This window comes from Etheostoma cragini, chromosome 3 (assembly GCF_013103735.1).
Source record: "Etheostoma cragini isolate CJK2018 chromosome 3, CSU_Ecrag_1.0, whole genome shotgun sequence".
NCBI lineage: Eukaryota > Metazoa > Chordata > Actinopteri > Perciformes > Percidae > Etheostoma > Etheostoma cragini.
Genome location: NC_048409.1, coordinates 24178413 through 24191240, shown reverse-complemented (window position 1 = coordinate 24191240; position 12828 = coordinate 24178413). Strand labels below are relative to the sequence as shown.

Genomic DNA, 12828 nt, shown 5'->3' with positions numbered 1-12828 from the left:
ACCCCTATTGGGACAACAGCGTGTAGCCCCAAATTTGTATGACTGTGTGGAATGTACGCATACCTCTAACTGGTTTGCCAAGAAGACGATAAAAAGATAAAGATAAAGATAAAAAGAGAGTTTGTGCGAGGAGACCGCCGTTTCCCACGTTTATATAATTCTTCTACAAAGAAATAGGACAGCCAAGGTGTGTTGAACTCCTGGCAAGAAATCACACACATTTTTGGAAGAAATTAAGGTGGTGGGTGGGGGTGTGGCCTTGACCAACTGTGCAGGATACCCAGGGCTTGGTTTACACCTATCGCCATTACTCCCCACTGAGGGACTGTAGGGAACGCAAATTAATGTTAAAAACCTAAAAAAGTGAAATCTTCATGCCGAGGGATCTTCAAAGTACTGAAGAAAAACTAAAATTTAAAAATCCAAGCTTCTGCTCAGTCATGCTAGCAACTGTTCATGCTATTCATCCCAGTTTAAACAAATACACAGAACACATAATTTATTATGCGTTAAGTGTAATTTATCTAAAAACATAAATAAAAATTTAACCATGCACACTAATGAAAGTACTAGGTTAAGAGGGGCAAATCTTTAAACTCTTGTAAACTGTGACTGCAGTGTATGGCCTTTAGCCAGCAACACTGCTATGGTCACCAGGATGAAGATGAAGGGAGTAAAATGGGGAGAGATGAATACCTTTAACAAAAATTACCACCAAAAAAGCCTGTCGATTCACCTCTTGATCTTACCTATACAGGTGCACACAGCAAGCATTGCAGGAATAAATATCCAGCAGGGCAAACAAAGTCTTACTTGTTCCAGATTTCCTATTGACCTAAATAGGCCAATATGGATACTCACTCCATTTTTCTCCTATGCACACCCCTCTGCCATGGCCTGTCACGCATGGTTAGCCCTCGATTGACTCAAGGCTGGATTGTGCTGGATGGAGCTAGGCAGGAGCTAACTACTATTTCCCCTCCATCAATTTAGAGTCCACTCAACCCAGAGCTGCCATTCGACTGGCGCCACCAATGCTGACCTAATGGAGAAGTTACATTCGGAGAGCAACCCTTAAAACTAACAAAGCAGCCCCCCCCACCACACACACAGACACACAGACCAACAAACTGGATGATAAGCTAGGAGATCAGATGGGTACAATCAGGGCTTGACATTAACACCCGCTTACCTGCCAAATGCGGCCAGATTTCAGCGGTGGCATGTTACACAGTCACTCTCACTAGCCACTTTGGCGGGTGGCATGCCTTTATAGGGTGACACTGGTGGCTGGAGTACTGTGCCACCACCCAACACAGGAACACAGCTGTGACCCAGCGCATGGCTGTGGGCCCCCGGAGATCCGTTCAGCGCGTGCACGTGACATGGCAATGGCTTCTGTATAGGCTTGTTGTAGAGAGAGCCCGAAGCAGGACAATTTACTTGTTTGGTCTTGTCCGCAAGGGGGCGTGCACGCTCCATATCAATTTTAACTAATCTTCTACACCACCTACACCTTAACCTATGCAATAAGAAGCTACTTTTTTATGTCTATGTATTATTCTGTTGCATGTTTAATACAAAAAGGAGCTTTGCACACATTATTAGAGCTGAATGTTTGATGATGTTTATGTAGTCTTGAGTTCATTAATTGGATTGAAAATTTATTAAAAAGGCTTGACAATGTCACTTTATAATTTTTTACTTCAATATTCGTTCCCCCAGCCTGCCTATGGTCCCCCAGTGGCTAGAAATGGCGATAGGTGTAAACCGAGCCCTGGGTATCCTGGTCTGCCTTTGAAAAAAAAAGGAAAGCCGATCTGGAATCTTGCCCTTTATGAGGTAATAAGGGGTAAGGACACCTCCCCTTACTCTGCTTTCCCCGCCCAGAGAATCCCCTCCCCCCCCTCCTCAATAGCTACAGACACAGAAATGGCACGTCCTAAGGAACTCACAGTGGGACCGACTCTAGTGGCTGTAATTCTGCGCCTAGGCTACATTTTGGGAAAAAGACTTCAGATACAGTATTAGGGGACTGCTAAGGCCTATATAAGCATCCAAAAAGCACCATGTCATGGAACCTTTAAAGTAAAATGTTATTTTCAACAACATTGCGGCTAGTAGCTTTGCACTTGACACAGTGGCTGGTGAGCAAATCAGTTCATGTCAAGCCCTGGGTACAATCATATTTTAATTATGTCTGATTGAACGTGTTGTTCTGACATTCAAGCTGCGTTAATACCTTTTTTTGCACAGAAGCAGGGGCTTGGAAAAACATGTGTTTGCCTTCTAACCTGGCTCTGTCACCCTGCAATTCCCTCTATCTGTAACACCGTAGGAAAGAAAAGAGAGTAGTAGTGTCCCTCCCGGCCACACGATTGAAGATGCTTGAACTAGATTTTAGGGCATTTTATTATCTTTTCAAAAATTAACCAAAACAAAGGCTTGCATAACCAAACACCACCGTGACTGCATTGTCTGTGATGCTATGTTACTCTACAGTGTAAATAACAATGTTTTGTAGTGACATACAATAACACTTTGCAGCGGTGTGCCAACTACATCTGCAGGCCTGGCAGTGAGGCAATCACAAATTACCACAGTTTAATCACACATGGTGCACATTGTGTTGTATTCTACAGAGGCTACTATTGCTGGAATTTTACTGTATTTCATTGTTAATTTCCATTCAAAAAAGGTGTCATGTGCTTTTATGTTCAAAAACAATACCATTATGACATTATTATCATGACAAAAAGCTGTGGCTGCTTTGAATTCTGGGACTGCTATTGGTGAAATTAGCATCTCAGCTTGAGTTCTAATGGATCCTTTATGCTTTATGACGGCCGTGACACACCAACAAGCCGGCTGACTGTTGTCAGAAAAGGCAGTTGGACTGATTGCCTCGCCAAGATGGTCAAAAAAGGGCCTCAGAACACACCAAAGCAATGCCAACTGCCGACTGCAGCTGATTGGACTGATCTGGTTTCTCCGGAAATTCAAAGCCAGACTGTCATGGCGACTTAATCAAAATACGATGTAATATTTTACTAAAATTGTTCACCGAAAGGTGTTTCTGAAAAATATTTTACGCAAGGCCCTGCTGTTGCTAAATCTGTCTTCATTCCAGATTGACAAAAGTCAGTTTAAAAGATTTCCGTCTAATTTTGAGAGACTCTAGTCACGCTCATCCTGATCATCATTTCCGGGCCCGGGCCTTAATGGCAGCTACAATAAGGACCCTTGTCTCTTATTTTGTTTGACTGAAACCTGCCATGTTAACTGCTAAAGTGGCAGTAAATTTAAAATTGTTCTGCTTTCATTCCTAAATGCAGCTGCACTGGAAATATCAGTGTTACTATAAGTCAATTGGTTCAAAATTCATGTTATTTGGGAGTGCAGTCTTCTTCTTTTAACATTTCTCTCTCATTATGGGACATTCATTCTTCTTTTTTCACTCTTTGTTCTTGACCATTCAACATGTAGGGGATGTAAAGTCAGCATACACATTTTATGACTTACTATATTCATAGCAGTAAAAGGCAGATTTTTGAAGCTGCACCAATTATATCTTTATATCAATGGATTGCATCAATATGTGCAATGTGAAAGGAGTCGCTTGTTTTGTCAAACTCACAGAGAAATATCGACTCTGGAGTTTCTCTCAGCTTTTCTGAAAGTAAATTGAATTTAGACTAAAAGTTCATGTCCAATATGCCATTTTGAAATGTAGACTGAAATGAAAATGTTGCTTCTTCTTTAAGCTAACAACACTCCACACATCCACTCGTCATAAGCAAAATGCAAGAGAGTATGTAAACAAGAGTTACAAAGTATAAAAGAGAGAAAGTGAATCTTCCATCCCTCCTTTCAGTGTATGGCTGGGTAAGAGGTGCTGGGGGGTGTAAATGGTTTATACCTGCATGCAGCCTACAGACTCCAATCCGAAGGGGGGAAGAGCACATGGGCCTCGGCCTCCAAATCTCATTTGGCTCTGGGTCCTAAGGCCTGCCTCACTGATAGGGGGGAAAAAGTGAATAACATCAGAGAGGAGGGGGAAGAGACAAGACGTTGAAGGTAAAAAACGGGACCAAAAACGAGGGTAAAATAGTGTCAGGGATATGGTGCAGCTCAGCGCGACAAGGTGAGAGAGAACGAATGGGAGGAAATGGCAGGAAATTGCAGAAAAAAATCCGAAAGGGCGGAGGGGAAGAAGGTATGAGAGACAGAGTGACGAAACGAGGGAGTGATAACAAGAACGGGATTGTCAGGGATATATCTTCAGGCCAGGATGGATTGAGAGAGTAAATAGAGGTTAAGGAGGGATAAACAGAGAGATAGCGGCTTGTTCTGAGGACAGACAGAGAGATGTGGAAAATTGTAAGGTAAACGAAAGAGTGGCGCGTCAGAAAGAAGACGAGGGGAACAGAATGATGTGGAAAAGATCGGAAAGAATGTAGTGTGAATAAAGAGATGGGAACTGGAGAATGGGAGAGAAGAAGGTGTTTGAGAAAACAGAGGAAGAACCTCTGGATGTATGTGTGTGTGAGAGAGAGACACCAAGAGAGCGAGGGAAGAAAATGTGTGTGAGAAGCAGAGAGCGAGGGAAGCAAGTGTGACTGATTCGGCCGAGGCAGCAGTAAAAGGTTCCTCTAATACAGTGGGTGGTGAGGAGATCGGTGCAAAGAAGCCTGAAGGATACACTCTGTTAGAGGAGAGGAAGAGAGGATGAGAGGATGAGAGGGAAGGAGGGCGACAGAGATCCAGAGTTGAAAAAGTGATGGACGAGAGGAAAGACGGTTTTCCCCGGGTTCTTCTTTGCATCTCCTCACACTCCTCTCTTGTTTGAAACATGCCGAATCTTCCCTTTCTATTCCTCTTTTCCCCTTTTTGCTTCTTCCCACTTTTTGCCCTTACATCCTCCTCCTTTCTTCTTATTTTTTTGCCATTTTGCATTTTATGCTGCAGTCTGCACACCCATTGATGGAAAAAGAGACCTTGAAAGCAATTTTCAATAAAACAGGGTGATCAAAGAGAGGAGAAAGAGGGACTCTGGCTCAGACATTTTAACTGTAAACCATGTTGCATCAATTTGTAACCACAAGGAACCGCATGCCAGTAGAGCACTTAAAGGACCCCCCACTCCCCCTCCCACCACTTATCACACCACCCTATCTTGTCACTACCAGTGACTCTAACAGGCATCATCTGCAAAGATCAAAGAGCTTCGTGCTACCTGTTGCAGAAAGAAAACGCAAAGATCAGAATCAACTTCTAGGGTAGTGGCCCTTTGCACTTTCTCCACCTCTTCCCCATTCCTCCGTTTCCTTCCATCTTTCCTTCTCATTCTGTCCAGACTGGCCTTGGCCCAGTGCCCAGAAAAGTGCTGGCTGGCTTTGCAAGCCGGACAAGAGTTGGAAGACAAACTACCCAATACAGGCTGGGAGCAGATAGAGACGGAGTGGAGGATGCATGGCGGGAAGGGAAAGGGGTAAAAAAAGAAAAAAGGAGGGAGTTGGTTGTTCAGAGATGGAAGGATAGTTCCACAGGGAGTTGAGGTAAAGCGTGCTGGGGCATTGATTTGCAATTCCAATGAAGCCATCCTACAGTGAATTACACACAGACACACTCGGGCTTAAGTGTGCATAAATAATCACGGCCAGCTCTGTCCCATAATGGATGGTCCTACCGTAACAAAGTTAGTGGGGCTGTCTGCTGCACAACAACATAAACATTAAAGCCATTATGAGAAGTGCCAGGGTGGATTAAGACTGCATCAGGGCGCTCCTGACATGTCTTAGTTTTGGTGCCATGGATATGACTAGACCATTTCTGTCTCTCTCTTGGGATTGAAATCTTTTAGAAGTTAATAGTTATTTCAATTATTAATCTTGGGGCAAGTGCATTAGTTGAGCATTTCACATCTATCACAAAATCCATGCATTTAACATCAAAGCATCAACATCGGACAAGTCTAAAGTTTGTGTATCAGAGACTATCATGTGGTATAGTGGTTAGCACTGCTGTCTTACAGCAAGAGGGTCCTGGGACCTTTTTGTGTTATCTGTGTGTTTCCTCAGTCAGAGACATGCAGGTTCCAACCAATCAACCAACTTCAAATTCAAAATATGTTGTTTGTAACTGCACTTTAGAGGGATGAAGGAAGTCTTGTTTTTAATAACAACCTGTACACAATGCTGGTATGGAAAAAGTCTTTGAACATATATGAACAAATTTGTAATAATGTGATTATTTGATTGACAATCTGATTGTAAATTGGTTGTTTTTTCTTAGTTTCAGGACTTTCAATACTATGGAATCTATAATAAACAGAGACAGTTTTAAATGTGCTAGCCCAAAAATGTTAATTATTTAAGAATGAAAAGGAAAAATTGTCTTGGTCTGCGGGTTGAAACAGGCCTGAACCTAAAACTGATTCTGTTTAGAAACTGATAGGCTATGGACATTTCTTCTTGGTCTTCTTTTTTTATATCATTTTCTTTAAACAAAAACAATGAGCCTTATTTATTGCCTAAATCACAGAAGTTTACTCAAAAAATCTTTTACCACATCCCTTTTATGGCATTTTTGGTACATAAACAGACAAACAAACTAGACGGAAAACATAAACTTGGTCAAGGTAATGATCTTTACTTTATTCCATTCCTCAACTTAGACAACAAAGACAAAAGTAAAACACCCTCGACCCTCTTCCCTCAATAATGCCGACAAGGCAAGCATCAGCATTTTGAACACTTGTCATTTCATACCTTCTCACCTACAGCACTTGGAGACAAAGCAAATTGGAGACAAAGCATTTATGAATACTGTAGCTGTAGGATAGAAACAGGGTGTGTTGGCTCAGTGTTGAATGCCAGCCATCCAGCGAACCAGTGTCTTAGCTTGCAGTGTTAATGTGAGTGTAATCTCCTCTATTCACAGGAGTGATGCATGCAAGCAGGCATGTCTTGTTAACGGGCCCCTATGGAGTGCAAACCAGAGATTAGTGTGTTGAAGGCTTGTTGTATACAAAGACAGCAGCGCAGCTAGATGCCAGACAGAGTGGCTTTCTACATGTCTGCAAGATGCCCGGCCAACAGCAGGGAAGAGTAACAAAAGAGGAAGGGAAAGAATGATCCACTGTGAAAGCAGAAGAGGATACAAAAAAAATACATGAGAATAAAGATGGGAATAATAAAGGCATGGTGGGTGAAGGAGGTTGGGGGTGTGAGGTGGAAGAGTTATTGGATGTTGGTGCATTAGCAATGTTGCCACTGCCCGAGCATTTCTTCCACTCCACAGTGAAAGACAGAACAGAGGGAGGAAAAGAAAGATGGCGGTAGTGGAAGGACAGATGGAAAGAGCAGTGATGGATGGTTGGTGGATGGATGGACGGCACTAAACGATGCCATCAGTCAATGAATTAACAGCCCGTGATGGGCCAACGTGCGAGCCAGTGTGTTACCACAGGACTTTGCTGCTGCTGCCAACAATTAACTCAGCCGTGTTTGTTTATGTCAAAAAGTGGACACTGATGAGAGGACAGCAAGAGGGAGGAGAGACTGAAACGACAGAGCAGGGAGATAAACTGTGGGACAATCAAAAGGACTTCAAGAGTGTTAAAGATTTCAGGTTTAGTTTGATTGTGGGCATGATGTAATTTTATTCCTTTAGTCCAGCTTCTTGGTGGCATTGTTAGAAAAGCTGTATACTAGTGTATTAGTGGTACTATTGGTCTTCTGTTGGACAATATCATTTTCGATGTTTAACTGTAATACAGGTAGACTGGAATACCATGTAACTAACCAAAGAGCCAGAATAAGCTGTGTTGTGAGGAACTAAGTGAGCAAGCAAAGTTGTTTGACGGCACTTTGTTTACTGCCTATGTTGTTTAGGACTAATAAGCTGTATTGACATACATCCAGTGCACCAGCGCGGGAATGTTGCCACACTTCCCAGACACCACAACTATGGTATACTGAAAAAAAACAGAGTGCTTTCCCTGACGGCAATAGGCATTATCAGCATTGTGTGAACTCGTTTGGCAAGAGCTCTAATGTAACAGATGTTCATTTATATGTAAAACTTCTGCACTCCAGCTTTACATAAATATTAATACCAGTGCCTATATAGTAACAGATGGATGTAAAGGGCTGATGCCCCTGTTGAACCCACTCAAACCGAATATGATATCACTACATTATAAAATCGTATTGATTTGTGCAGAGATTCACAAACCAACATGAGAAATGAGAATAAGTCCCTAGCAGTCTCTGACTGGCTCTCATTCAGGTTGTAATTTTGAGATTCCAGTGGTAGATCTCAGTGATCCCGACAGACGGCAGGTTACTCAAGGATAGCATTTTCCCATTGTGACCCTCCATAAGTCGCTCAAGTTCTCCCTCTCTTTCCTCTGTCTCTGATTGAGCCATTAAGACAGACAAGCCAGCTGATTAATATACTGCGTGTGTCAGGCTAAATTGATTCATTTCAGTGAATGATTTGATGAGGGGTCAGTCCACAAATCTCCCAGGACTAATGTGAAGCTAATGGCAAATGACAACAGGATCAAGCTACGGGCTAAGACAGCCTGCATCTTCAAGGTCAGAGGAGTGAGTTAGTGCACAGTTTGGGGAAAACCAAAATCAAAGTTGGAGATTGGATACAGCCAGGTGAGTTCGAAACTTAGGGAAGAGGTTCTGCACAGAATTGTGGAGACAGCTGATGAATATGAAGATGTAGGAAATCACAATCAAAGGAGTTGATATTGGTTTTACAGGATTTATTCACCAAGATAAAATAAAGAAGATAACCTGCTAAGAAACTGTTTTTTAGACATGCAGAGAGTTTCGGTTCGATTTGCTCTCATATCCATCTCAAGGATCTTTTGTCACCGCCACAGTACAATGGTGAATGAAATTGTGGTCGTGCCAAATCATGAAAAATGACATTTGAGAAACTAAATAGCAACATGTCTTTTTAATGTCTAGATGTCACTGTCGAGGTTTCATTGAAACTAGAGCTGCAATTATCATTAACAATAATAATATACTCTGGTGTAAAAATTATCCCAAAACTACCCATTATAAGGTCCTAGAGCCCATGTTGATGTCTTCAAACTGCTGCAAAACTAAAAATATTCGGCTGTTCTTAAAAAACTAAAACATTTACCAAGGCTTTGCTCGCTTACAAGTGTGTTTTGGGTCATTGTCTTGTTGAAAGACCCATTTTAAAGGCATTTCCTCTTCAGCATAAGGCAACTTGACCTCTATTTTGATGTATCCAAACTGATCCATGATGCCTGGTATACGATAAATAGACCCAACACCACAGTATGAGCAACATCCTCAAAAAATGATTTTTGCACCACCAGGCTTTAATGTCTTCACAGTGTTTGAATTCAATGGATAGGGGTCTTTGAACAAACTGTCTGCGGCCCCTAGACACAAAAAGAAAATGTTTGCTCTCATCAGTTCACAGAATGTTTCACCTTTAGCTAGTCAATGTGTCCTTTGGCAAATTTCAACCTATTCAGTACATGTCTTTTTTTCAGCAATGGGACTCTGCAGGGGCTTCTAGCTGATAGCTTTGCTTTACTTAGCCTTCTCCTGATTGTAACATTACTCACAAGTAACTTTAAGTCTTTTTTGATTTTCCTGGAGCTGATCATTGGTTGAGCATTTTCTATGTTGGCTATTCTCCAAGCAATTTGAATGGTAACTGACCGATTTTTCCCACGTCGTTCAGGCTTAGATGCCATTTCAAGGTATTTGAAATCATTTTGGCTGCAGCCTATAATTTTCTGCACTTTTTAACATAGTTCCCCCTCTCCAATCAACTTTTTCATCAAAGTCCGCTGTTTCTCAGAGCAATGTCTGGAAAGACCCATTTTGTATTTTGAGTATTTTAGTGTGACATGCACTATAAGTAGCATGCACATTTAATTCCTTCCGTCCTTAAATATGGGCAATAATTGACACCTGTTTCTTCACAGAATAAATCACCAAACTAATTGAACACAACACTGCTGTTATTTTGAACATTCCCCTTTCAATTACAGATTCACTTACACAGAATGAGCAGCATGCATGTCATGACTGTTGGGTCTGTTGGTTTTCTTTGACTCTTACTAGTAAATTATTTGCCATGTAGAAATATCACTTCTGCCAAAAATTATGATTTATGAGGTTTGGTATGATGGTTGAGGTATGATTTATTTTTGAACGGTCCAAAGTTTAAAACCCTTAGTCTGCTCATTAGACAGCCTTCCAGCTAAGCTTTTTAAAAATGTTTTTTACTCTGTTGGGCCATTTATTTAAAATCTGATAAATATGTCTCTTTCAACTGGGTGTGTTCCAGCTTCTTTTAAAAAGGCCATTGTACAACCCCTCCTGAAAAAGCACAATTTGGACCCCTCTGCTTTGTCCAACCACAGGCGAGTTTCTAAGCTACCTTTTTTTATCTAAAGTTCTAGAAAAAGTGGTATATATTATTAATATTAATATATACTGTATATTGCACCTTAACTCCAACAACATCTTTAAAATGTTCCAGTCTAATTTTAAAATCTTGTCACAGCACAGAAACTGCTCTTTAAAAAGTTTTTAATGATCTGCTTTTAATTTCTGATTCTGGTAGCTCTGCTATGCTAGTGCTATTAGATTTGACTGCAGCGTTCTGTGCGGTTGACCACAAGATTTTATTGTCAAAACTTGAGTCCTGTGCAGGCATTAAAGGCACAGCTCTGAAATGGTTTCAGTCATTTCTGACAGTTAGGTCTTCTTTGGTAAACCTTGGGCCTTTTACTCAAATAAAGCCCCGATCAACAGCGGGGTGCCTCAAGGCTCAATTTTAGGCCCAGTCTTGTTCTCGCTGTTCATGCTGCCCCTGGAATCAATCTTCCTAAAATACAACATTTCCTTTCACTGCTTCGCAGATGATGTCCAAATTTACCTACCTTTGAATACCAAAACAAACTCAGTTAAAGCACTGAGAAAATGCCTACATGAAGTAAAAGACTGGATGTCACTGAATCTCTTAAACTTTAATGACAAAAAAACTGAAGTTGTAATTTTCGGGAAGCCCGATATCTCTGGTTTTTAACAGTGCTCTTGGCCCAATTTCCTCAAACGGCTGCCCATTTGTAAAAAGTCTTGGTGTTTTTATTGACAGTTCTTTTAAACTCGACAAACAGATTACCTCAGTGGTAAAACAAGCATCTTTCAGCTCGGACTTCTTGGGAAGGTCAAGACTTACCTGCCCCATAGCCAACTGGAAAAAGTTGTGTATGACCTGATCACAAATCACCTGGACTACTGTAACTCATTGTCAATTCAGTTTGCCAATTACAATTAGTTTAGAATGTGGCTGCACGCCTGCTGACAGGAAAAAGGCGCGGTGACCACACGTTGTTTTTACAATCCATTTTAATCTTATGTATGTTTTTAAATCTCTTAATGGGCTGGCACCATCATATTTATCTTATTTGTTGATTTTGCACCCTCCAGTCAAAGCACTTAGGTCCGCTGACCAGTTACTTTAGACAGAGTTTTTTCAGTGGCAGGTCCTAAGCTTTGGAACTCTATTCCTCTCAACATTAGAGCAGCTTCTTCTATTCAAAGCTTTAAATCACTTCTAAAAATATCTTTTTGCACTGGCTTTTAACATAAGCTGAGCTGTGACATTTTATTGTTGTTATTGCTTTGAGTAAAGTTTTTATTGGTGTCTGTTTTCTGTTTTCTTATCTTATGTTGTTATCTGTATCCTCACAGCACACAGGGCAGAAATGACGGTAAATGTGCTATACAAATAAACTTTGACTTTGACCTTTACCACAGCTGTATCAGAGGCCACATGCCTCAGGAGCAACTATGGGTTAAGTGTCTTGCTCAGGGACAAATTGTTTGATGTGCGGGATGTGCAAACACAGCGTCCCTCTTTTGTTCCTTCAACCAGCTTCTTGAAAAGGTTGACCTAGCGATGTGTGCGCATATGCAAAAACCTATTGATATCCAAGTCTTTGATAATGTTTAAAAGTAGCTTTGTTTCTCGATATCTGGTCTGCTGCTCTGCAAACTGTTGGCTGTTTGGTTTGTTTACAGAAACCATAGCTACACACAGACCTGGCCATAAGCTGTAATTAGGCAAGAGGCTGTAAACTGCAGTAAAAACTACAATTTACACGCATATTCTGAATGAGCTGTATAGATGTCCAAAGAATGCCTCTAAAACTCGAATAATACCAGTATATCCCACGCTTATATTGGAAAAATGCTAAATTCAGAAAAATACTTTATTTGGAATATTCAAACGGAATATGCTGTTTACATGATCTGTATCAAATTTGGAATATTGTCATATTCAAAATAATAGTGAAATTTCAGTGTGCATGTAAACACAATCATTGTTGGTTTTGTCTTTTAATGGGATTTGAGTGAAAAATATGGAATATCAGAAGACCTATCACGGCATAGAATACTTTTATAAATTGATCAAAGTTTTTGCAAGCTATTTTCTGGTACTTTATCGAATATTATAGTAAAGCTGTAGTTTAGGCAAGGCAGGGTTAGAGAGCTTTTAGTTACTGGATTCTGGGTAAAGTGGGGTTTTCAGATTTTCAATTCACAACTGATGCATGCTCATTTTCCAGTAACATGAATGCAAGGAGCCAGAAAATAGAAGACAAAAATGAAAAATGTATGAAGCACAGAAAATGTGACAACCTCTAAATTGGAGCGATTTGGGGACCAGTGTATAAAGACACATCTAAACCTGCTAAAGCCTTCCATCTTTCCATTCTGCAACCCCTGTTTTGCTCTCTCAGTCCCC

At 40.9% G+C, this 12828-nt stretch overlaps 1 long non-coding RNA gene across 1 annotated transcript; it reads right to left on the bottom strand.

The window, feature by feature from the left end:
- Window positions 1-3437: 3437 nt before the first annotated feature.
- On the bottom strand, window positions 3438-12145 carry LOC117941737. The gene is made up of 3 exons (XR_004655970.1): window positions 11953-12145; window positions 11193-11199; window positions 3438-3466 (listed from the first exon to the last, which is right to left on the bottom strand). It is a non-coding gene; the product is annotated as an uncharacterized LOC117941737 (long non-coding RNA).
- Window positions 12146-12828: the final 683 nt, after the last annotated feature.